Genomic DNA, 18,942 nt, shown 5'->3' on the forward strand with positions numbered 1-18,942 from the left:
CAGAATCTGTGATGACCTACTGGCTAGTGCTTTTGCTACCAGTGCAATAAGTAATATAATTTCTTCAAATCTCAATCTAGTTTACATCTACATTTAATTTTCTCATCAGCACTAAACCTTTTGTAAGTCAGCATTACATATAATGTGTTTTGGTATAATGCTCTTGATAGTAATGTAATCACAATGGACCTGATTCTGAATTGGGAGCAAAGTAAAAGAGCAACTAACAGTGAACATAGCAAAATCAAGCTGCAATATAAGAGGTGCAAAATACACTTAATATTTTTGCATGCATGGTAAATACTGCCTGGTTTTGCATGTAGTCCACAAATACTTGACAGGTCTGTCAGACTAGGGCATGAAGGCCCACCAGGGGATTGCAATAGTAGGGGCCCCCTGAAGGGGCGTAATTATGTGGGTGTACCTAGTGAACAGAGAGGCATGGTAATAATATGTGCAAATAGATGAAGGAGGAGTTAGCTAGCGATAGACCTCCAAAAGCCAGAGAAAGGGTTTTCTTGAATAGTAAAAAGACCCCAGAGAGTGACATTAATAAATAATAATGTACTTATCGATATGCCAATCCAGCTTTTAACTTCATGAAGATTATATAAATTGAACTATTGAAAATAATGTAATTACTGAGACTGCTTGGTAATCCCGTTTTGAATACGTGTTATTTTAGGATTATTATTATTATACTTTTTAGTTTAAATGTCTAAATCATGGAGTTGATGGGGTCTATATTCATTGAGATACTTTTTTGAAGCAATTAAAGTTTAAAGTACAATAGAAATTTAATGTAGTGATGGAGTTTAATAGATTAACACACCACAAGTAATGAACAGATACACAAGTCAACAAAGGGCAAATACACATGGCAAAAAGAAATTTACAAGGATGTAGGCGCAGATACTGTGATAAACGGCACAAAAAAACAGCAGACTTAACCCCTGCAAGGATAACACGTAGACTCCTTCACATGCTACTATTATGCCATCAGACTCCCCTGCATTCTACTATTATGCCATCAGACTCCTCCACGTGCCACTATTATGCCATCAGACTTACACGTGCCACTATTATGTCATCATACTCCTCTGCATGCTACTATTATGCCATCAGACTCCTCGTCGTGCCACTATTATGCCATCAGACTTACACATGCCAGAATTATGTCATCAGACTCCTCTGCATGCTACTATTATGCCATCAGACTTACACATGCCACTATTATGTCATCAGACTCCTCTGCATGCCACTATTATGTCATCAGACTCCTCTGCATGCTACTATTATGCCATCAGACTTACACATGCCACTATTATGTCATCAGACTCCTCTGCATGCCACTATTATGTCATCAGACTCCTCTGCATGCCACTATTATGCCATCAGACTTCTCCATCTTTCATTATTATGCCATCAGACTCCTCCACATGCCACTATTATGCAATCAGACACCTACACATTCAGTTACACAGAATAGAATAAACATGATGATTAATTCCACACACACATACTCAACTGTTACAGTATACCCTAGCAGGTAAACTTTTATTCTGTCCAGACTTCCCAAGGTGACTGCCATGTCCATCTCTGCTTTTTGCCACAGTTGTGCTTGGTACTTTATGCAAATGGAACTATAAAGCCCTTCCCTGGTGTACATCCATGCATCCGAATGTGCAAGGACTGAGATGCCCACTTTCAGCATCTATAAACGCTGAAATATCGCTTGACACATCTTTAGATGCATCATCAAAGCTTGTACCAGAACTATGGCAGATGCTGATTATCTGTCTGAATTTAGCCTATGCGACCAGTTCTGCGTCTATGAAAGCAACCACTATCAGCGTCACACCTGCGACACATGCCACTATTACGCCATCAGACTTCTGCATGCCACTATTATGGCATCAGACTCCAAGCCTGCCACTATTTTGCAACCAGACTCCTCCGCATGCCACTATTATGCTATCAGACTTTTCCGCCTGCCACTATTATGCCATCAGCTCCTCCACCTGTCACTATTATGCCATGAGACACCTCCGCCTGTCACTATTATGCCATCAGACTCCTCCGCCTGTCACTATTATGCCATCAATCTCCTTTGCCTGTCACTATTATGCCATCAGACTCCTCCGTCTGTCACTATTATGCCATCAGACTCCTCCACATGCCACTATTATGCCATCAGACACCTTCACATTCAGTAACACAGATTAGAATAAACATGATGATTAATTCCACACACACATCTTCAATTATTACAGTATGCTCTAGCCGGGAAACCTTTATTCTGTCCATACAGCCCAATCAAAACTTGCACCAGAACTATGGCAGATGCTGATTATCCGTCTGAATTTAGCCTATGTGACCGGTTTTGCATCTATGAATACAACCACTATCAGCGTCACACCTGTAACACTCCCATAAAACACAAACTCTACATGCTTCTTTATAGCCACCCCTATCTTACCTCCCAGTCACTACCCAGGAATGCCCTATTGCTGCTACCGTGTGTCTAAACTCGTACAGTGGCTCTGCACAAGAAAAATAGGGATGCATGCATGGTGCGGCTCAGATACTCCACTGCATCCGACTCAGAATCAGGCCTATAGTTTGATATAGTACCATGGGTTCAGGATGATCGTCTCCAGTGCCGGGGTGGGCACGTCTATGCCCTATCACTTAAGGAGATGGTATGTGTCACTGGGAAGTGGCAGCACGTGGTGTCAGCAGCTGCCAAGTCTGGCTGACAACCTAAGCAGGGGGCCCCTGGACTGCCAGCAGAAATTGTGATGACCAGTACATATTAAACTGGCAGGGCCCCCTGCTCTTTGGGCCTAATTCAGAGATGGAAGCAATGGCGATATATACGCAGATCGAGCGCTTGTTTGCCATTGCGTATGCGTATTAAATCGCAATGTACACAGGCCGTGATTGTTTTGTGATTACGTTTGCACAGAGGATTCACTCGTAATGTGAGTGACAGGTAGTCATTATTCGGGGGTGGCAATGAGGGGTGGTCAGAAAAATGCAGCGTGCCTGACCATTTGAATGGCGTTTCATGGCCGTGCATAAATTAGCCCCTGCGATCTCCTACGCAGCACGCAAGCCCTCTGCGTGCCAGGAGAGCTGCCGGGTCTGTGGCTGGTCGGACCTGCCACAAGGACAAGATGGTCATTCAATGCGTGTTGATGTTACCGATATTTACGCAGGTAAGTTGCACATATAAGAAGGCAACGGTGGGCGCCCTTATGCTCTGGTAGGCTTTTGAACTTTTAACATATTTTCACGTTCTATGCGAAATTGCAGCTGCGATCGCATTAGCATCCATCCTGAATCAGGCCCTTTGCTGGGCAATCCCCTGGCCCAGACCTCATTACCCCACTGCCCATGCAACCGGCCCCCATCCAATAAAGCTATTTAATAAAATGCACTCACTTATATATATATATACTTTGTGTACACTTTTTTTTAGAGTAAAATTACCCCTTATACTCATACTTGCCGACAAACGAGCTCGGCACTGCAGTGGGGGGGGGGAAAGAGGGCGTGACCCGTTTTGGGGGGTGGAACAGGGGGCGTGGCCACATCTTTGTGGCATTGCGGTCCCGCCCCCGCTTCACAACGCATATATTATCGGCGTTGTGTAGCCGGGGGCGGGGCCACGATGACGCGATTCAGTGCAAATCGCGTCATAAGCTCCCCTGACCCAGCCACTTTGATCAGGTAAGTGGTGACGCCGGCGGGGGTGGGAGCGGATGCAAGCAGGGGGTGCAGGCGGGCTGCGCCGGCTGGGAGACTTGCCCCCTCTTCCGGGAGGTCAGGAGCGACACCCGATTTCCGGGAGGCTCCCGACCATTTCGGGAGGGTAGGCAGGTATGCTTATACCATGCATAAAGTATATAGGGAATCTTTCTAATTATCTAGATACGGTAATGTTAATAATATAAAACAAAATAATGTTGTGTGGTTAGCAGAATTGAGGTACAGCTGCTTGCATTCTTCACTGAAATCTCACCTTTTTCAAGGGTAGCATGTCTTTCCTCCATTAAGATCCACAGCAGCAGTTCCTTGTTGTCTGGTGGGGGCAGAGCATGAATGTGTCATTCCACATAACTTAATTTATGGACATCTATGGTTTGATTTATTTGCATGTGTGGATCGCATGGGTTGTTGCTGACATTTGGTCACATTTTCATTACAATAGCCCCATTTCATTTGCAGGCTCTGAGTACAACATATAGGAGATACACCAGGGGTGTATTTATGGGTGCAGGGTTTGCGGGGCACACGGGCCCCTGGGTCCAGGAGGGGCCCGCACTGCACTCCCTGAACTCATATTATACTTACCTCTCCGGAGTCCCACGTCATCGCCAGTGTGTCTGCGCTGTAAAAAATGGCTGGAAAATGGCCGCCACAGCCATTTTTCCGTCGTTAGCGCATGCACAGTACAGGGAAAATGGCCACCGCGACCATTTTCCCAGTGACCTGCGCATGCGCTGTAGACTCTGGGCACACCCTAGTGCGCAGAGTCTATAAGTGCGGTGCTGGCCGTGCACCGCTCAGTGTGGTGCCGGACGGAGAGGAGGGGGCCCATGACGAATACTGCACACGGGCCCCCTCCTCTCTCGAAATGCCCCTGAAACACATCATCATTCATTTTAAAGGAAATGCTACCGTACACTCCTGTGAACATAAATAAAAAAGGACGTGTGCTCTAGCCATGCCATACAGCAACTGCATAAACCATCCATGAAAGATGTAAATTGAGCAATCTGGCATCTCAGTACAGTACATCTTCATCTGCTGATGCTATAATAGACAGTCATTCCAAGCTTTCTTTTTATCATGTCTTGTTTTGGCTTTTAGTTATAACCATTTTAGTTCTAAAGTCGACCTTTTCTTGGTGAACTGTCTGTGCATGTTAGCGTTAGTGATCCTAAACCCAACTTGGCTACTACTGCAACCATTGCTACCAGGCGTTAAGTTCACAAGGAACAAGAATAGTGGCAAAGTGTGAAAATTAATAATATAAGAAGTACTATGATTATTAGAGATGTGCACCGACCCCGTGTTTTGGTTTTGGATCTGGATCTCCCCTGGTTTTGGATCTGGATTGGTTTTGCCAAAACCTCACCTCCGTGTTTTGTTTTCGTGTTTTGGTTTTGGATCTGGATTTTTTCTTTAAAAATCAAAAAATCACATAAAATGGGCCTTTTTTTTGTCCTACAGTATTAATAACCTCAATAACATTTATTTCCACTAGTTGATAGTTGGTGCAGCCCCTGGCTGTAAAATTGATAATAAATTAATTAAAAAACAATTCATTTGTGCAGCCCATGGCTGTAAAATTAATAAATGAATTAAAAAACAATTCATTGGGTGCAGCCCCTGGCTGAATAATTAATAAAAATAAATTAATTGGTCGAGCCCCTGGCTGTAAAATTGATAGTAAATTAATTAAAAAACAATTCATTGGGTGCAGCCCTGGCTGAATAATTAATAAAAAGAAATTCATTGGTGCAGCCCCAGGCTATTAAATTGATAATAAATTAATTAAAAACAATTCATTAGGTGCAGCCCCTGGCTGAAAAATTGATAATAACTTAATTAAAACTAAGTCATTGGGTGCAGCCCCTGGCTGAATAATTAATAAAAACAATTCATTGGTGAAGCCCCTGGCTGTTAAATTGATAATAAATTAATTAAAAAACAATTCATTGGGTGCAGCCCCTGGCTGAATAATTAATAAAAAGCAATTCTTTGGTACAGCCCCTGGCCGGAAAATTGATAGTAAATTAATTTAAAAACAAATCATTGGTTCCTAAACCAACCATAACATTCATTTAAATGTCAGGCAGCAATGCCCCAACCAGCACATAATGGAATGGGAAAAGGTGCCAGATGGAATAGTCCTTGGGCCCTCCCACCCACCCTTATGTTGTATACTAATCAGGACAGTTTAACAAACCAATCATTTCAGTGACAAGGACTGCCAATTGTGGCTGAAATTATTGGTTTGTTTGGACCCCCATAAAACATCCTGCCAATGTGATATGGACATGGAAATGAAACCCATACACAAACTGGCTTTTCATTACTAGTTGTCGTCGTCCTTGTCCTCGTCATCCTCATCAATGTGTACATCCTCTTCTTCACACAATATTAATTCGTCCATGCTGGAATCCACCATAGGCGCCTCTAAGTTTTTCATGCAATTATTGGTAGAGGTCTTCCTCGTGGAATTTGTAATTCAATTTAATGAACATCATCTTTTCCACATTTTGAGGAAGTAACCTCCTATGCCGATCAAAGACAAGGTTGCCAGCTGCATTGAAAAATTTCGGAGTACACACTGGAGGGTGGGCAAATAAGTAATGCAAAGCCAGTTTGTGTATGGGACTCCAAATTGCCTCTTTTTCCTGCCAGTACTGAAAGGGACTGTCTGACATGCATATTAGGATGTTATCTCTGAAATAGTCCTCCACCATTCTGTGAATGGAGACCGTATCACACATAGTCATGGTAGAAGACATGTCACTAGTACGCAGTTCTCTCAGGCCCGACCAGATGTAATTTTTTGGTGAACGATCTGCATGACCAGCAGGCATTCTGTAAGGAAAATTGAGTCTTTTCCTGGCAGCTGCAGAAACTGAAGGAGGAGATGATGGCGTTTCACGTGCGGCTGCAGCTGACAATTTTTTTACCAACATCTCTTTGCACAGTTTTAGATTTCGGTCTGTTGGAAGAAAACTCACAAGGTAGGACCTAGGATCCAGAATGGTCGCCAAAATATATTTTTCAGATTTCAGTAGATTGACGACTCTGGGATACTGGTGAAGTGAATCAAGGGCTTGATCCACCAGTCCGACCTACTTTGCACAATCACTCTGTTTCACCTCCTCCTTCAGTTTCTCCAGGTGTTTTTGCAAAAGTCTGATGAGGGGAATGACCTGACTCAAGCTGGCAGTGTCTGAACTAACTTCACGTGTGGCAAGTTCAATGGGGTTTGAGTACCTTGCACAACACAGAAATTATTCTCCACTGTGCTTGAGTAAGGTGCATTCCCCCTCCACGGCTTATGTCATAGGCCATTGTATAGCCCTGGATGGCCTTTTCCTGTTCCTCCATCCGCTGAAGCATATAGAGGGTAGAAATATAGAGGGTAGAATTCCACCGAGTTACTACCTCTTGCTTCAGCTGATGGCAGGGCAAATTTAACTGTAGCTGCTGCTAATGCAATCTTCGACAAGCGTTTGCTGAATGTCTAAAATGTCCGGATATTTTGCAAGCCACGGAGAGCATCTCCTCAATGCTCCTGTCATTTTAAAAAATGTTACACGACCAAATTAATTGTGTGAGCAAAACATGGGACGTGTTCGAATTCGCCCAGCTGTAATGCTCTCACAATATTGGTGGGGTAAGCCATTTAGCAATGATTTCCCTGAGTTTTTCTAAGAGGTTCTCAGCAGTATGCCTCTTAGTGAAACCAGTTATACAAAGAGTAGCCTGCCTCTGTATCAGCTGTCTTTTGGTAGATGTTGCTGCTGCTGTTGTAGGCAATATACCTACCCAGTGGGCTGTCACAGTCATGTAATCCTTAGTTTGCCCTGTCCCACTTGTCCACATATCAGTGGTCAAACGGACAGTGGGTACAATGGCATTTCTGAGGACATTAATAAGGTTTTTTTTAATGTCCTTGTACAGATTTGGAATTGCTGTTCTAGCAAAGTGGAATCTAGATGGGATCTGATAGCAAGGACACATGACCTGAATTAACTGTTGAAACCCCACTGCGGTAATGGCGGATACTGGATGCACATCTAATACCACCATAGCTGTTATGGCATCAATAATCTGCTGTGCAATTATGTGATTGCTGTCATACTTGTTTGCCTTTGCAAATGATTGTTTGACAGTTAATTGTTTTTTGGCGGATACACTACAAGTAGTCCTCCTCCTGGTCCCCGTCTCCGATGAAGATCCACTGATAGCAACAGCAGTAGCAACAGGCATAGTCATCAAGGATCCTTCTGAGGAATCACGGATAGGAGAGGAGTCAATCATGCTTCGAATACCAACATTGGATGCAGCAGGACTACTCCCGATGACGAATGAGGATGTTGATGATGCAGGTGTTGGTGTTGGATATCAAAGGCACTTGGACCTCACAGAAAGGGAGCAGGTAGGTGACACTGGACTTGTTCCTTTATGTGTTTTGGAACTTGGTGACATACACTTTGATATTTGATGAATGCGCTCCAAGTGACGTAACAAGGAGGAGGTTCCTAGGTGGTTTAGGTCCCTCCCTCTACTCACTCTTGCATGGCAATGGTCACATATGGCTGACAACTGTTGTCCGGATTGGGGTGGAAATAATTCCACACATAAGAAGTAGATTTTTTTGTCTTTTGTCCCAGCATGACAACAATGGGCTTTGGCTTTTTGAATCCATGGGCAACAGCTGTTGCCTTACTTACACAAAGGACATCCTTGGAATCAGCATCCTCATCACCAACATCTTCATCATCAACATCCTCATCAATCTTAGCGCCTTCAACTACCAAACTATACTCCTCCTCCATGTGCAATTGCACAGAAGCATCCTCAATGACTACGTCTGCAAGATGTTGACTGCCCTTCCCCACATTTACAGAGGGCACACAAATGTTGGAACTTGGAGGATCCTCTAGTACACTAGTATTTAGGTCTTGCTCACACATGGCAACCGCGGACACACTTGCACTCTCCTCCAGGATTTGTGATTTCGCTTTCTCAGGGCACACAGTTGGTTTTTCCGGAGCTGTCTTAACAACTTTCACATTTTTAATTGGACCATCACCACTACTACTACAAGCAGAAGGGCTATCAGAATCAGCAGTCTTCATAAAGAAAGGCCAAGGCCTTATCCTTTCCTTGCCACTTTGTGTAGTGAATGGCATATTGCCACTTTTTTGTTTATCTAAAGGCAAATTTTCAATTTTTTTTCTTAGCTTCAGTAAACCTTGCTTTACCATATCGATGGTGTAACTTAAGCCCTGGGGCATGGGCCTTCATAGAAGATGAGGAAGTTGACGGCCTTGCACTGCTGGTGACAGCTACAGCATGCCAATGAACCTTGAACTGGCTCTCCTGTCATATGACAGCCCTCCATATTTTCTGCGGTCTTGAAGCAGTGTCACAAGCACCAATAGTGTAGCCAAGGTGCGGTTACAAAAATCACACACGTGCAGTCATGCGTACACAGACAAATATTAGAAAAAAATATATATTTTTATTTCTTTTCAGCTCCAGAACTTGGGCCCAGAGCACCGATTGATGATGACTGGAGTCGGGCAGCAGTAGGTTGCAACTTGCGTTGCTGGCTGGATCTTGTGCAGTTAAGCCTAACACACACACACAAAGATAAAAAAAGACACTTTATTTTTATTTTTTTCAGCTCCAGAACTTGGGCCCAGAGCACCGATTGATGATGACTGGAGTCGGGCAGCACTAGGTTGCAACTTGCGTTGCTGGCTGGCAGACAAAGATTAAAAAAATACACTTTTTTTTTTCAGCTCCAGAACTTTGGGCCCAGAGCACAGATTGATGATGACTGGAGTCGGGCAGCACTAGCTTGCGTTGACGACTTGATAGATCATGTGCGGCTAAGCCTAACGCGCACAGACAATTATTAGAAAAAAAAGAAATTTTTTTTTATTTATTTTTTTATGCTCCAGAACTTTGGGCCCAGAGCACAGATTGATGATGACTGGAGTTGGGCAGCACTACCTTGCGTTGCTGACTTGCTGTATTTTGTGCGGTTAAGCCTAACACGCACACAGACGAATATATATTTTACAAAAAAATACACTTTATTAAGGTCCGGAACTTGGGCCCAGATGGATGCAGCAGACAGCACAACAGACAGCACCAGCCCAGATGGATCAGCAACAGCCCAGATGGACACAGCAGACAGCACAGCACCAGCCCTGATGGAACATCAGCAACAGCCCAGATGGACACAGCAGACAGCACAACACAACACCAGCCCAGAATGGATCAGCAGCACCATCCCAGTACACAGCAGACTGAACAGGACACAGCAGACAGAACAGCACAGCACCTCTCCCCAGCCCTATACTACCCACCCTCCCTGTTCAGTCTCCACAGCTGGAGTGAAATGGCGCCTGCCGTGTCCTTATAGATAGAGACGAAAGCTTGCGAGCTGCGAGATTTGTCTCTATGGTTTTGCCCCGATTTGAGAGATCCGAGTCGGTGGGAACATCCGAGCTTACTTGGATCCGGCTCAGATTCCCTTAGTTCGGGTGGTTTCGGATATCTTAGATCTGAAGCCGCTCATCTCTAATGATTATAGTCAGATATATACCCTGTGAGATGATACCTACACTTACATGGAAGGCAACATAACATTTCAACACTCACATCATTAGTTTTCATCCTGTCTAGAGATGAGCAGGTCCGGTTCTGGCTCGGGTTTTCCCGCCTACAGTAACTCGGAATCCAAAACGAGGCAAAACTTCATGATCCCACTGTCAGATTCTTACTAGTTTTGGATTCTATAAAGGTCCTAGTTATTGGCGCCATTTTCAATCCGGCTGTGGAGAGTGTACAGAACAGACGTGCTCTGTTCTTCTCTGTTGTTCAAGGGTGCAGTGTTGTAGTTGCTCAAGGGTGCAGTTTTGTTTGGCTGGGGCTGCTGCATATAAAGTGGGGGGTGCTGCTGTGTCACTGTTGTCCTGTCAATTAAGGGGCTTTGTTCTTCTCTGTTGTTCAAGGGTGCAGTGTTGTAGTTGTTCAAGGGTGCAGTGTTGTCAGGCTGGGGCTGCAGTGCATAAAGTGGGGGTGCTGTGTCACTGTTGTCCTATCAATCAAGGGGCTAGGGCTGCAGTTCATAAAGGGGTGTTGCATCGTCCAGGGGTGCTCTGTCAATACAGGGGTGCTCTTTCCCAGTTTAAACAAAAATAAACGTTAAAATTAATAATTATCATTCCACAAAATTAAAAAAAAAAAAAAAAGATTATTTTTTAATTTTTTTGTGTGTGTGCTAGCTATGCTATTATTGTTCGGTGACACTGCCGGCCAGACCACAGTTTATCATCAATGTATTTGTGACTCTGCAGGTGGTCTGTCCGCACTCCGCAGGGGTGCTTTATTGTCCATAAAGGGGTGCTGTGTTGTTCATCAAGGGGCTGCTGTCTCGCCCAGGGGTGCTCTTCCCCAGTGTAAGAAAATGATTGTTCGGTGACACTGCCGGCCAGACCGTAGTTTATCACCCACGTATTTGTGACTCTGCAGGTGGTCCATCTGCACTCCGGAAGGGGTGCTGTATTGTTCATCAAGGGGATGCTGCCTCGTCCAGGGGTGCTCTTCCCCGATGTAAAAAAAATAAAAGTTAAATAAAATTAGCATTCCACAAAAAATAAAAAATAAATATATTTTTTCAGGTTTTTATTTTGTGTGTGGTAGCTCCACTATTATTGTTCGGTGACACTGCCGTCCAGACTGCAGTTTATCATCCGCATATTGTGACACTATAAGTGGTAGCGTAGTGGTTTATTCTTTTCTTATTCATAAAAATATTGTGACACTAAGTGGTAGCGCATTGTTTTACTCATAAAAAATCTAGACACTGTAAGTGATAGAAAAGTGTGTTATTCTTATTCATAAAAAATATGTGACACTAAGTGGTAGCGCAGTGTTTTACTCATAAAAAAAAATCTTGTTGCACTGTAAGTGGTATCACAGTGTGTTATTCTTTTCCTAATCATAAAAAAATATTGTGACATTGTAGGTCATTGATACCGAAGTGTAATATTTAAAATTGGCACAAATTGACGTGTGTGCTGTTCCCCACTTCATTCGTGTTTGTTGATATGGAGAACGATCAGTTGAGAGGAGAGCTGGAACCACATACTAATGCTGGAGCTGCTGCCAGTGCCAGTGCCACCATTCATGATGATACTAGTCCGTCTACATCATCTACTAAAGCCGATGCACAAGGGCATACAGGGCTTAAGTCAGGGCATCTAAAATCAAAGAAGCAATCTTTTACAGTGGTAAAGAAAAAAACATCAAAGGGCAAGTTAGCTGCAGAAAGACATAAAATTGGCAAAATGCCTTTCACCACACGAAGTGGCAAGGAATGGCTAAGGTTTTGGCCTTTATTTATGACTGGTGTTTCTGCCTCTTATGTTGATGTAAGCTCTTCTCCCTGTAGATGTTTAAAAAAAATTAAAATTGTTAAGGCACAGGAACCAACTAAGTGTCTCAGTGGGTGCCATGTGTGAGCCTGACCTTTCCTAAACTGTACTCAAAGATGAGTCTCCTTCCACCACTTGTGCACCCTCTGCAATGTGGGGATGAGCAACAAAAGTCAACATGCTGACATAGAAATTGAGGATGCTTTTGTGGAAGTGCACCAGGATGAGGAGGAAATTTGTGTAGCTGATGTTAATAAGGATGTTGATGATGAAGATGCTGATGATTAGTATGTTGTTGATTAGGATGTTGTTTCTGTAAATGAGGCCCCAGTGGAAACAGTTGTTGCCCATGACAAAGGAAAAGCCCATTATCATGCCTGGGCATAAAACAAAAAATCCACATCTTATGTGTGGAATAATTTCTACCCAAATTCGGACAATAATTGTCAAGCCATCTGTACCCATTGTCATGTCACAGTAAGTAGAGGTAGGAGGTAGGGACCATAACCATCTAGGAACCTTCTCCCTGTTATATCATATACAGCGCATCCATCAAAAGTGTTTGAAAAATTAAGAAACATTGGCTAAACTAGTAACAACAAGCAGTCCAGTGTCAGCTAGCACCCTTCTCTCTACTAGATCCAAACATCTGGCATCTTCACCACCAACACCTTCATCAATAATATTCTCAATCATGATCAGAAATAGTCCTGCATCCAATTTGATAAAGCTAACTCAGTCCTCCCCTATCCTGGATTCCTCAGAAGAATCCTTGAGCAATACGCCTGCTGCTGGGAGTGGATCTTCATCCCAGAAGAGGACCAGGAAGACTACCAGTAGTAGTTGACTGTTAAACAATCCTTTGCAAGGGGGAGCAAATATTACAGCAGTCACCCTGTTGCAAAGTGGATCACTGGAGCCATAACATCTATGCAGATATTAGGTGTGCGTCCGATATCAGCCATTAGTGCAGTGGGTTTTGGACAGTTAATTGAGGTCCTGTGTCCCCGATACCAATCCCATCTAGGTTCCACTTTATTAGAAAAGCTATTTCCAGCCTGTACAGGGATGTATAAAAAACTTAATTAGTGTCCTCCAAAATGCCATTGTACCCACTGTCCACTTAACCACAGATATATGGACAAGTGGAACAGGACAAATGGAAGATTACATGACTGTAGCAGCCCACTGGGCGAGTGTATTGTCTTCAGCGGCACCAACAGCAGCAGCAGCATCTAACAAAAAGCAGCTTATTCAGAAGAAGACTACTCTGTGTATAACCGATTTCACTAAGAGGCATACTGCTGACAACCTCTTGCACAATGGCTTACCTCACTTGCACTCTTCTCATGGTTTGTGATGTCTGACAATGCCACTAATTTTGTGAGAGCATTACAGCTGGGTGCATTCTAACATGTCCCATGTTTTGCTCATACTATTAACTTGGTGGTGCAAATTTTTTTTAAAAATGACTGGGCTTTGCATGAGATGCTCTCCATGGCCCGCAAAATTTCTGTCCATTTTCACCATTCAGCAGGTACATGTAGAAGATTGCAGCACCTGCAAGAGTGTTGAATTTGCCCTGTTACCAGCTGAAGCAAGAGGTAGTTACGAGGTGGAACTCCACCCTTTATATGCTTGAGTGGATGGAGGAACAGCAAAAAGCCATCTAAATCTACACAAAGAAGAATGACATAGGAAGAGGAGGGGGACTATACATTACTCAAGCTCAGTGGAAAATACTTTCCGTGTTGTGCAGAGTGCTGAAACCTCGAAGTGGTCACCTGTGACATGAATTCAGACACTGCCAGCTTGAGTCAGGTAATTCCCCTCATTAGACTGTTGGAAAAGCATCTTGAGAAACTGAAAGAGGAGCTGAAATGAAGCAATTCCACTAAGTAGTTGGACTTGTAGATCAAGTCCTTTATGCACTTTGCCAGGATCCAAGGTTTGTCAGGATCTTCCAATCGGAGCAATAAATTTTAGCGACCGTGCTCGATCCTAGGTTAAAGTCTTATATTGTGTCTTTCTTCCCAATGGACACAGATCTGAAGAGATGCAAAGAGCTGTTGGTAAGCAAATTGTCAGCTCAAGTGACATGTGATGCAGCGATGGCTCCTCCTTCAGTTTCTCCAGCAAGTGCAGCAGCCAGGAAAAAACTAAACTTTCCCAAAAATAGTCCCACTGGTGATGCAGATGAGTCAACACAACCAAGTTTAGACATCTGGTTGGGTCTAAAAAAATTGCCTACAATTAATGAGACCTCTACCATGACTACATCTGATATGGTCACCATTCAAAGAATAGTTAAGGACAGGGTTGGACTGGCCCACAGGGGTACAGGGGAAATCCCCGAAGGGCCCCACTGCCTGTGGGCCCACCCTCCTCCTCTAGATGTCAGGTTCCAGACCTCAAAATATAGATTATTACTCGACTAGATGGTCAGTCACGAGGTGGAGTAGTACCATTGAACATGGGGGCTTGGTTCCCTTCAATAGTAACTACACCAAGATTTGTCTAATTGTGAGCTATTAATCTGTGGTGGCTGGCCACACCCCCACTGGTGGAAGACCAGTCCCCTTCAGCATGGGCCTCTAGAACTGCAGTCCCCTGGTGGGCCCTTCTTGTCCCAGTCCTACACTGGTTAAGGACTGTTTTAATTAGGGGTGAGCGGGTTCGGATTTCTGAAATCCGAACCCCCCCGAGCCCCCCCGATCCGAGTCCGATCCGAATCAGGCTCGACTTTTCCCGCCTGACTCGGATCTGAAATCGAGGCAAAACGTCATCATCCCGCCTTCCGAGTCTCGCGGGTTTTGGATCCTATATAAGGTACCCACGTCGGCGCCATTTTCTCACTCGGCTGTGGACAGTGAAGAGGGAGGGTGGGAGTTAGGGCTGTGTAGTGTAGTGTAGTGTAGTGCTGCTGTTGTCCACTACTTCAAAGTCCATAGGGGCTGGCTGTGTTGTGCTGTGCTGCTGTTGTTAATAGGGGCTGTGTCCACTACTTCAAAGTCCATAGGGGCTGGCTGGACTGTGTTGTGCAGTCAGTTCTCCATAGGGGCTGTGTCCACTCCAAAGTCCTGTGCAGTGTCCCAGTCCTAAAGAGGTGCTGTAGTGTTGTCCAGGGGGTGCTCTGTCCATCAGGGGTGCTCCCCCCAAGTGCTAAAAAAATAATATATTTTCTGTGTTTGTGAATTGTGTGCGCAGTAGCCGCACGTGCATCAACAAAGTAGTGCCAAGCGTGCGCCTGTGTCATAAGTAAAGGGCCGGCTGGCTTGACCGTTAAAGGGTGCTGTAACCCCCGAAAGTACACTCCAGTCCAAACCAAAAAAAAATAATTTTCTGTGTTTGTGAATTGTGTGCGCAGTAGCCGCACGTGCATCAACAAAGTAGTGCCAAGCGTGCGCCTGTGTCATAAGTAAAGGGCCGGCTGGCTTGACCGTTAAGGGTGCTGTAACCCCCGAAAGTACACTCCAGTCCAAACCAAAAAAAAAAATATTTTCTGTGTTTGTGAATTGTGTGCGCAGTAGCCGCACGTGCATCATCAAAGTAGTGCCAAGCGTGCGCCTGTGTCATAAGTAAAGGGCCGGCTGGCTTGACCGTTAAGGGTGCTGTAACCCCCGAAAGTACACTCCAGTCCAAACCAAAAAAAAAATTATTTTCTGTGTTTGTGAATTGTGTGCGCAGTAGCCGCACGTGCATCAACAAAGTAGTGCCAAGCGTGCGCCTGTGTCATAAGTAAAGGGCCGGCTGGCTTGACCGTTAAGGGTGCTGTAACCCCCGAAAGTACACTCCAGTCCAAACCAAAAAAAAAATTATTTTCTGTGTTTGTGAATTGTGTGCGCAGTAGCCGCACGTGCATCAACAAAGTAGTGCCAAGCGTGAGCCTGTGTCATAAGTAAAGGGCCGGCTGGCTTGACCGTTAAGGGTGCTGTAACCCCCGAAAGTACACTCCAGTCCAAACCAAAAAAAAAATTATTTTCTGTGTTTGTGAATTGTGTGCGCAGTAGCCGCACGTGCATCAACAAAGTAGTGCCAAGCGTGCGCCTGTGTCATAAGTAAAGGGCCGGCTGGCTTGACCGTTAAAGGGTTCTGTAACCCCCAAAGTACACTCCAAACCAAAAAAATATATATTTTCTGTGTTTGTGACTTGTGTGCACTGTGGCTGCACGTGCATCAACAAAGGAGCAGCGCCAAGCGTGCGCCTGTGTCCCATAAGTAAAGAGCCGGCTGGCTCATTTCTTAAAGGGTGGTGTAACCCACAAAGTGCACTACTCTCCAGCAAAAATAAAAAAATATTTTCTGTGTTTGTGTGCGCTTTAGCCGCACGTATATATATCAATATAACATAAATGGAGGACCAAACTTTCTCTGATAAAAATAAAATAGGGAAAGATCAAGAACCACTTCCTACTAGTGCTGTTGCTGCTGCTGGGAGTTGTTCATCATCCCAGAGAGGAAGTAGGAACATCACTACTTTTACTAAACAATTGACCCTCCAACAGTCCCTAGCGATGAGGATGAAGTACGACAGCAGTCATCCTGAAGCAAAACGTATAACTGAGGCCTTGACTGCTATGTTGGTGTTAGACGTGCGTCCGGTATCCGACATTAGTGCAGTGGGATTTAGACAATTGATGGAGGTAGTGTGTCCTCGGTTCCAAATCCCGTCTAGATTCCACCTGCATCCTCAAAGCAGCAGCAACAAGCGTGCGTCTGTCTGTTAAAGGGTGGTGACACCCTCAAAGTGTGCTACACAAACAATTAAAATATTGTTCTTTTTTTTTCTGTCTTTGTGAAATGTGTGGGCTGTAGCCGCACCTGCACCCTTAAAGCAGCAGCGACAAGCGTGCGTCTGTCTGTTAAAGGGTGGTGACACCCTCAAAGTGTGCTACACAAACAATAAAAATATTCTTCTTTTTTTTTGGGTCTTTGTGAAATGTGTGGGCTGTAGCCGCACCTGCATCCTTAAAGCAGCAGCGACAAGCGTGCGTCTGTCTGTTAAAGGGTGGTGTAACTCTCAAAGTGCTCCAAAAAATAAAAAACTATTATTTTAATGTGTTTGTGACTTGTGTGCGATGTAGCCACACTTGCATCCTCAAAGCAGCAGTGACAAGCGTGCGTCTGTCTGTTAAAGGGTGGTGACACCCTCAAAGTGTGCTCCACAAACAATAAAAATATTCTTCTTCTTTTTTCTGTCTTTGTGAATTGTGTGGGCTGTAGCCGCACCTGCATCCTTAAAGCAGCAGCGACAAGCGTGCGTCTGTCTGTTAAAGGGTGGTGTAACTCACGAAGTGCTCCAAAAAATAAAAAACTATTTTTTTAATGTGTTTGTGACTTGTGTGCGATGTAGCCGCACTTGCATCCTCAAAGCAGCAGCGACAAGCGTGCGTCTGTCTGTTAAAGGGTGGTGACACCCTCAAAGTGTGCTACACAAACAATAAATATATTCTTCTTTTTTCTGTCTTTGTGAATTGTGTGGGCTGTAGCCACACCTGCATCCTTAAAGCAGCAGTGACAAGCGTGTGTCTGTCTGTTAAAGGGTGGTGACACCCTCAAAGTGTGCTACACAAACAATTAAAATATTGTTCTTTTTTTTTCGGTCTTTGTGAAATGTGTGGGCTGTAGCCGCACCTGCATCCTTAAAGCAGCAGCGACAAGCGTGCGTCTGTCTGTTAAAGGGTGGTGACACCCTCAAAGTGTGCTACACAAAGAATAAAAATATTCTTCTTTTTTCTGTCTTTGTGAATTGTGTGGGCTGTAGCCGCACTTGCATCCTCAAAGCAGCAGCGACAAGCGTGCGTCTGTCTGTTAGAGGGTGGTGTAACCCTCAAAGTGTGCTCCACAAACAATAAAAATATTCTTTTTTTTTTTCTGTCTTTGTGAATTGTGTGGGCTGTAGCCGCACTTGAATCCTCAAAGCAGCAGCGACAAGCGTGCGTCTGTCTGTTAAATGATTACATCGGTGACAGCATCCAAGTAGGCATGTCAGACAGTCCGTACCTGTACTGGCAGGAAAAAGAAGCAATTTGGAGGTCCCTGTACAAACTGGCTCTATTTTACCTGAGTTGCCCCCCCTCCAGTGTGTACTCCGAAAGAGTGTTTAGTGCAGCCGGGAACCTTGTTAGCGAAAGGCGTAGGAGGTTGCTTCCACAAAATGTGGAGAAGATGATGTTCATAAAATGAATGATCAACTCTTCCAGGGAGACCAGCCTCCAGAACGTACAGAGGGACCTGTGGTTCCAGCAGGGACGAATTAATACTCTGTGAGGATGAGGATGTACATAACACTGAAGAGGGTGAGGAATCTGTGGATGAGGAGGATGAGGACGACTTCTTGCCTCCGTAGAGCCAGTTTGTGCAGGGACAGATTAATTGCCAGCTTGTTTTGTGGGGGCCCAAACGAACCAATCATTTCAGCCACAGTTGTGTGGCAGACCCTGGCGCTGAAATGATTGGTTTGTTAAAGTGTGCATGTCCTGTTTATACAACATAAGGGTGGGTGGGAGGGCCCAAGGACAATTCCATCTTGCACCTCTTTTTTTTCTTTGCATTATGTACAGTTTGGGGCCTAGTTTTTCAATGCCATCCTGTCTGCCACTGCAGTTTCACACCTAGATGGGTCACGTGTTTGTGCCGCCCACTCGTGTCGCTTAGCATAGTCATCCAGCTACCTCGGTGCAACCTTTTGGACATAAAAACACTATTGTGAGGTGTGAGGTATTCAGAA

The sequence above is a fragment of the Taudactylus pleione genome, unplaced genomic scaffold (genome assembly GCF_031769625.1).
Source record: "Taudactylus pleione unplaced genomic scaffold, aTauple2 ptg000117l, whole genome shotgun sequence".
Lineage (NCBI taxonomy): Eukaryota > Metazoa > Chordata > Amphibia > Anura > Myobatrachidae > Taudactylus > Taudactylus pleione.